We start from the raw sequence: 8,953 nt of genomic DNA on the forward strand, positions 1-8,953 counted from the left end.
ATTTTTTGGCGAGAATCTTGAAATATAATAAATTCTTAAATTCGAAAAAACAGGACCGATGTTTTTTTTTTATGAATAGGTAGCGTTGCACCGTAATGTACATATATATTTAAGTAGGCATGACTAAAAACTAAGAAGCCAAAGCTCTAAATGTTAAAATTGTGTAGGTTGCTTAACAGTTTTTGCTTTTAATTAATTAATAGTATCTTGATACGATTTTCTGTTTAAAGAAAAGCAAATAAAAATGCCGGCATCGTTAAATACGGCAATATTCACATGCCACGTTTCTGCCTTTACCAGACTGGTTTCACTTTTTGACATCCGCTGAAAGCTACTAGTAAGTGGGTATACAATAAACGCATGCATGCATCCATTTACTTTTATATATTCAATACGTATACATATTGTATTATTATTGTACTCTTATGCAATGTCCTTTATGCTGTATTCTCTTCCTTAAAGTTCCGACTTTTATTTCGCCACTTTAGCGCTTCCGATTTAGGGCTCCTCTACCACTTCACTTTCTCTTTACCGCTTCGAGATCTCACGCAATTGTGTTACTTAAACGTATGACATCAGCTTTTTTTTGCAGTTAATCCGTTAAATCGTCTGCAATGAATTATCAACAATAAGGCGGTCGCTCGCTCGGCCACTCAAGTAGTGGCATGCGGGTTTAATACCTAAGTATGTATGTATGTATGTGCTTTTCTGTGCTTATTTATGTAATTTTTTGCCCCGTCTAGTGAAGTATGAAATAATGCACTCAGCACCTATAGCTTCTTCCGCCACTCCATGCTGTCACTGTCATGGTCACTAATCAGCCAGTTAAGTCCTGTGCTGCCGTCAGTCATAAGTAAGCAGACAACTAAACAATAATTGCTGCGGTCTATAGTCTGTGAGTTTTTCTTTATACATACATACATACATGGCCATTTACTTGTGCTTTTATATTCAACTGTTTCGTAAATAAATATTTTCCACTTCACTACACAAGTCATTTGGCTTGTTCGCTGTGTGTAATCAGCTGTATTAATATGCGTCATAATATCATAGTGTCATTCGTTTGAAGGTATGTTTAATGTCTGCAAGAGCTGTGGTCACTTTTTCCCTAAGGTCTGCACATTGGCCTCAATTGACATCAATCAGTGTTTTGCCAATGACATGTTTCATTTCATTTTCATAATATTCTGCTTCGGCTTCATTTTGAAATGTACTTAAATATGTATTTAAGTATGTATGGTTGCGTTTGCTTATCCGCATTATTCACACTCTCAGCATGTGACACTGTGCGGTAATTAATATTTTGCAAAGAAATACCCTGCTTTGGGTTTCATGAAGAGCGGTAATCGGAAGCCTTTTAAACGTTTAAGGTAATTAAATGTAATTAATATTTTTGGGGAGAAAAATGTAAGTGTCATTTGATACGCGTCATAAGGGTACGCGTTTAATAAATAGTAGTTGAGTAGTTAAAGAAGCATTAACCCCAACTGTCATTAGGCTATAGAGAAAAATTAAAATAAGATGCGACAAATTTTCGATTGTGTCTTTCAGAATCTTGATCTTAAAGCAAGGAGCTTAGGTGATGTATTTAACACCAAAATAAATTGGAATGGTAAGGTGGAAAGACAGGTCAAAAGGTGGTATCTAGTCTTATGTAACCAAAAAGATCTTCATTAGAAACTGGGAACCCAACCTATAAAGGCTGCTTTGGGTATTAGTCAAGCAACAAACCATATAAAAAATTAAAAAAAAAAAATTCATCTTGGGTAACAGCTTTTAGTCGGTTGAAATCCAAGTCATTCCGAGAAATTTCAAGTCATTAATTAGTTACATACTATGCGCCTATTTGGTTAACAGTTATGAGTAGTAGACGAAACCTCAGAACTTCCAGAGCACCGCAATCCGTATAGCAACGGAATGGCTTTTGATATCGCCTGAACATTCTCTGCCTAGCGAGTTCTCCATGCTCCCCGTCAGGAAATACTATTGTATGCCCATAAAGCAGTTCATGCTCAACTAGCTGGGAGAATCCGAAAGTCACTTGCTGGATGCAGAGCCGCCTCAGAAATGCATTAAAAGACTTGCTTTCGAACTCACGGTCCAGATGTACATACATCGCACAAACACTGAACGAGGCATAATACAGACAAGCCATAAGCAACATTTAAGGAGAGATAATCACCACATTTAAAAGCTCTTGCACGGAATTCAACCACCCAAACAAAGTGCTTCGGCCGCCTCTAGAGTTACCCGCTTAACACTTACTTAAACAAGGTCTCGACCACGACATACCCAAAATACGACTTATGAAAGCACACCACACTGCACCAACCACCTCTTTATTTGGCCACACCCAGCTAACTATCCTCTATCTTTGGTCCGACCACGTCAAAACAGCATCTTTAGCCAGGTTACCAGCTTGGTAAATGGCTGATTTACCGGTGGTTAAAGGTAGCTAGTCACTTCGCATTTCAAGATTTTCGCCGGAGTTCGGTAAGCTGCCTAAAAGCTCATCTTTACAGAAACAGACCACAGCTAGCCAGAGAAGCCCTTCCCTTAGCTTTTTTGCCGATAACTCCCTTCCGAGTGGCCTGTCTTGCCAACTTATCTTATTATAGAAATTCTTCCAGGCAGCTTCAAGATTTTCAACCGTCAGTTAGATGTCGCGACGTTAGCATAACGGGTTCAATACCTAGTCACTTTTCCTCACAGCTCCCTGCAGATGCTCGACGACTACAATCTAAATTAGTGATGCGAGAAATTCCTTTGTGTGATAGTCCTACCACGGATGGAATAGTAGGTACAATTGTATTTTCTTTTCAACCCTCATTCAGTTTAACAGTACACTGGGTACATGTACACCATTTTCGATACGTTTACAACTTAAGCTTAGTAGCCACCCTCCCTGCAAATCAAAGCTCCCGAAATCTTAACGAAACCTTTAGGAGTATCTCATTTCCGTAACGACTTTTTTTTGACAAATCTTCAAAGAAAATTATATGAAGTGGTTGCCACGAGCTCGTAAAGAAACTTCTGTACGAAAAATAAAGAAAATTCTGAAAAAATCTGCAAGAAATTCTTCACATTGCAGCATTATTTTCATTGCTTTACCGATTTTTATCCGAAATTTCGTAAAAGAATCGAAGTGTGCACAGTTTATTTCATTTTGGAAAATTCGGCGAAAAATAGTATGAAATCTTTACGAATTCTTTAAACTTTCTCTACAATTCAGAATACTCTGACAGCATAAGAAAGGGTGCACACGAACATAATCGCAGAACCAAGTGCAGAAGGACCTGTTTGCGCTAGGGATGTACAACTGGCGCAGCCTCGCAAAGGAGAGATGCAATGGGCGAAGTTTTTTTGGACTCGCCCTAAATCGACAAACTGTTGTACAGCCAAAAAGGAAGAAGAGAAGAAGGCAATATCATTTTAAAATACGTCAATAAACTCGGTGCAGAAACAGAAAATGATACTGAGATAGCTCTAGCAGTAAGTTCTCAGGTGAAAAGATATTAATATTGAAAATTGATACTCTGTGGATAAAGGACTAAACGAAGAGGAAGAAAAAATTCATTTACGATTTACATAATTTAAATTATTTTCGCCACAAGGCTTCCGTATAAAGTATAACACCAGACTTGCCAGCGGTGTGCTTCCATTCATCCTGCCTTGCCGTTACTTATGCAGCTGCCTTTCACGTTTTTTTTTTTTTTTTTTTTAATTACACCAACAGACTAAGTAGCTAGCAGCGCATTTGCTAATAAAGTTTTTTTTTGTCTGCTGCCTGCTGTTTATGTCATCATAATGTCAACGTGCAACCAGCCGGGTTGGACTCCACAGACGGAGTATGAATGAGCTTAAGCAAAATGAGAGTAAATTATTATTTGCTGCCAGAGCTGTCACCCAATTCGCATTATTGCTGTTGTTGCTAGCGGGAGTTGAGTCGCTTCTGTGTGTGTGTGTGTGTGTCTGTATGTGGCAGTATTTGTATGTGTGTTTAGGTGATGATTAACGGTGTAATCATAGCGATAATGAGTGTCACATAATTTAAATACGTCAACAGTGGCGATGCAATAAATGTAATTACACTTTTAGAGTTAATGCCAATGAAGGTGAGTGAGGGGCATTATTATTAGCTTAACCGCTAATGGAAATATTAATTTATTTAGCATCAATTAATTTGCGAATAGTTGTCATTGAAAACTGACTGTGAAAAAAAGTAATTGCTAATAGTACATAAATAGTCAGGTAAGTAATTAATCAGCGGCATTAAACAAATTTCATAATCACTCAGTTGGAGCGTGGGTGTTTTTTGTTTTTTTGAAAGACTTGCAGCACGTTCTGAATCTACGTCAGAGATTTAGCGAATCTCTTCTTTCACCAAATTCATTTAGCGCATATTGACAATGAAGAAGACAGAATTCTTGTTTGTATAGCTGCATATTCAAAGAAATTGCAGTGAATGGATTCATTTGCTTTGTCCAAAAGAAATGCATACATACATACATACATGCATATGTATATGTATGCATAAGCGCATATGCACGTACTCTCCGCCTAAGCATGTGTGCTCGATTGAGCATCAAACATTTGTGTACGAGTAAATGTAAAGCGAAATATCGCGGTACCACGGGGCGTATGAGAGCTATCCCTGAACGAATTGCTGCCGCTTGTGGGTACATCCATGCATTCAATACATACAAACATACATATGTACATAAAAACGTTTGTATGTGCATATGTATACGGGGCATTCCAGCCCGATTCGGACACCATTTGGCTCTTGAATCTTCGATAATTGTTCATAAATTTTTATGTTATACATAGTAACAATTTAGATAGGCATCCCTGACTTTTTTTATTTTCTTTTGCCCAGCCGTTTTTGAGATATAGATTTCTGAAAAAAATTTCGTTTTTTCAAACGCCCATAACTATGTGAAAAATGGATGGATTGGGACCATAATTTTTGATTTTTCATTTTCAAACCACTTTTGGAATATACAATCAAAAAAAATTTTCAAACCCGTATTTCTGTACAATTTTTATAACATTTTCAAGATTTTTTAAAAAATATTTTTTTTTCAAAGGCTGTCTCTCAATCCGCAAATTCTAGCGGCGTTTTTTTCCTAAAAAAAATTTTGTCTTCTCATTGCGCTCTCCTTAGTATTTTTGCGTAGAAGCCACTGAGAAGGCAACATTTTTAAGTAGAAAAGAAAACGCTATAAGCCGATTCCGATAATAGGACAACAATGGTATCTATTTTTTTTTCGAATTTTCAAATGAATGAAAAGCTAGCAAATTGTGTCCAAATCAACTCTAAGAATTCAAATTCATTAATCTAAAAGTTAAAAATGCTTAATTGTTGAGGAAATTGTCTACATGCTTGCAGTGGGTAGTACTACTTTACGATTAATAAAAATATCGTCCATATCGGCTCATTTTCCGCAAAGTAATGAGAAATTAAAAGAAGCATTTTTTTCAAAAATCGACATCTCAAAAAAAGCGGCTTGGGGAAAAAATTTACAAAAAATCAGCAAAACCTCTCTCAATTGGATTGGCACTATCACATAAAAATTATGAAAAAATCGGAGACGAAAAAGCCAAGCTGTGTGCAAATTGGACTGGAATGCCCCAAATACAGCGGTACATTTGCTTCTTTATTTCGTTTACAAAGATTTTTTCTCCCTGACTATTCACTTTTACCAACTTTTTTCTTCAACTGTCTTTGTTAACGTTGCTAAATGCATGTACGTATGTACATATGTACGTATGCATATGTTTGGGAGTATGCATGTTTGATTTTGATTTGTCCCTTTTGACAGGCTTTTAGCTTTATAAGGGATTTGTATGCAGGAAAACACGAATTTGCACTTTTATGTGATTTTTCTAAAGCGGATTTCATTCATTTGATGCTAACGCGCTTTTCAATACAATCATACATTCATATACATATAGGTGAGTAAGAGTGTATGCTGCACGTGCAAATACATCAAAATTTTGCACCCACATGTGCAAATACAAAGAGAAAAGAAAAACAGCGCAAAAGTATGACACTTAGGCATGGAACTATTTCGGCCATAATATGTACGAGAGATATTTATTAAATAAACAGGGAATCAACTTTTTTTTTTTAATAATTATTGATTTACATAAGTACCTACTTAATATTAAGTTTCACCCCATTAATTTCTGTTGAACAGTATTTGGTCAAGATGGCTTGCAGAATCGAGAGTAGCGCGCGTTAAGCCGACCTGCAATTTTTTATTCAAATGCGGCAAGAATTTTTTCACTATTTCTGCTGCAGTATGCAGTAATTTTCCCAACATGTCGTTGAGCCAGCTCTAATACCCATTTAGAAGTAAAGATCGACACTTATCAAGCAATTCTGAATGATAAAAATTTTTCTCTTTCCCTGTAAAACTGCGACTCTTGTTAATTTTTTGGGTTCAGTGCAGTGCGGTTCTTTTTATTTTGCTCTTTTAGATATTCATGACATGGAGATACACTTGAAATCTGAAAGAGCGCACAAACTCTTAGATACAGATTCGTAATAAGTAGACTAAGATCCGTTTAATGGATGAAATCTATTTGGTATCGAATTTAACGTGTTACTTAGTAAATATTTCACGAGTGGGTTGGCTGAAAAAATCCTGGCCAGGATATTTTTAATTAAATATTAAAAAATATTATTATTTTTTAATTATGTACTCATTTGTTTAATGAACAAATTATATATCAATCGAAATTATTTAGCCTATAGAATGTGACAACGTTGGGTTCTCTATTTTTTCCTGGCCTATCTATCGAGTTGGGCAGGTATGAACAGGTAGCTAATACTAGTAAGTAATTTTCACTCCGCTGTTTACACATTCTATAGGCTTTATGCTTGCGATTGGTATATATGTCATTTGTTCATTAAATAAATAGGTGCAAAATTAGAAAAAAATTAATTTTTGATTATTTAGTTAAAAATATCCTGGCAAGGATTTTTGCAGCCAACCCACTCGGGAAATATTTCCTAACACGTTAAATTTCATACAAAGTAGATTTCATCCATTAAACAGATGGCTGAAGGTCGTGCCCTTGTCGGATCTCCTACTAAAGGGACCACAAATTCAAACAAATTTTTTTCAAATTACAATTGAGGGACATTGTGTATTGACTTTACCGAAAAAAATATTGAGTAAACACAATCTTTTTTATTTGAAAAATGGCAATTTAGTTTACATATTTCTGGTATATACATTAGTGTGGTCCTTAAATATAGGAAGCAAATTTTTATATCCGATTTCATAATCCTCACCCCTACGCCGTTGCTACTATAGACGAAGATATCGAATGAACATTTTTTTCAGGGCACAGGTATCACATATAAATTTTGGTCCTGTTTGGAAACGGTTAAGGCGTGTCGCACTGGGGCCAAAGTTCAGATTCCTCTAAAGAGGCAAAAAAAATCAAAAATATTTTTTTCATCTTATACCCAAGATCGATAATACTATAGTCGAAGATAACAGATATAAAATTTCGTCCCGATTGAAGTCGCTTAAGGCGTGTCGCACAGGGGTCAAAGTTCAGATTATCCTATGTTAAGTTAGGTAAGTAACTTGACAAATGGAAATTGCTGCGTCTTTTAGGCGCATAATTATTACATAGTTACATCCCAAGCTAATGAAAGCGAGGTAAAAATACGGTTTACTCGGTATTCGAAAAATCAAGATTTCAAAAACTGCCTAATAATATTCAAAAAACAATTGAAACCGGTTTGTAAACACCGTGTAAACCATCATAAGGGTGGTATTAACCACTTGAAATTAGTTCACAAAGTAAACAGAGCAACGTTATGAAGTACTTGGCTGATACTTGTCAGAACGCAAGGCACATAAATACAGGTAGAAGCCAAAATGACGTTGCTCTCATGAGAACCAAACCTTTAAACTTCAACTTGTTTTTCTTTTATTTCCTATATTTCGTTACGCTTTGAATGTCATATCGTTGTTTTTTTTTTGAATGTTCGTTAATAACAAATTTTAATTAACATTTGAATTTTTGTAGTGTTATGCAGTTTATACTTAATGTATGTGTTAAAAATGCAACACCGAAGCGTTATTTTTTATGTGGTGTTAAATATGAAGCAGATACCATTTAACGTGCCTCAATGTCCTTCGCGTAAAGAGCGTTGCGAAAGCAGCTGTGGGCCAGAGCTGCAGCGAAATGCCTTGCTGTGCGTTAAACATTTTAAAGCAGCAGATTTCATAAATGCACCGGGAGGTACAGGAAAGGCACGTTTGATGCCAAGTGCTGTTCCTATGACCCTTATGCCGGAAAGTCCCTCCAACAACACTGCAACTCATAAATTAAAAACATAAAACAACATACAAATTAACAAATTTTAACTAAAGAAAAATAAATAAATAGAAACAAAACTTCAAATTTACTCAAAAACGTCAACCAGCGAAATTTAATTTTTTATTTTTCCTTACACACGCTCATTTTTATTTTTACTCTCCCGAAAACTTTGACTTTTGTAGGTTTGATGTCAATTTGGCTTCTACCTGTTTTTATTGTACCATGGTCAGAACGCACACCACAATTTGGAGCAGAATCTGTGTCAAACTCGTAGAAAAATGTGTAAGCGCCAAATATTAATTTTGTTTGGATATTATTTTGACGGTGACTCAAACTGATATTTTTTGAAAAAAAATATTTGTATACCACTAACCCCCCAAAACTCAGGCTTGTAGGACATTTTGGCAACAAACATTTTTAGGTTTAATTCATTTATGGCATCCAAATAGAATTCTTTAGCTTTTTTGTGGGTATTATGCATATTTTTTTGCCCTTTTCCGAAAAACGAACAAAAACGGCCCATTTATTGAGGAGTTAGAGGGTGAAAATGTTCTCCCTAATATTTTGCATATAACTACAGAACATATGAACATATTCTACACAA

Source organism: Rhagoletis pomonella, unplaced genomic scaffold (genome assembly GCF_013731165.1).
Source record: "Rhagoletis pomonella isolate Grant_MI unplaced genomic scaffold, Rhpom_1.0 Rhpom_scaffold_00011, whole genome shotgun sequence".
Lineage (NCBI taxonomy): Eukaryota > Metazoa > Arthropoda > Insecta > Diptera > Tephritidae > Rhagoletis > Rhagoletis pomonella.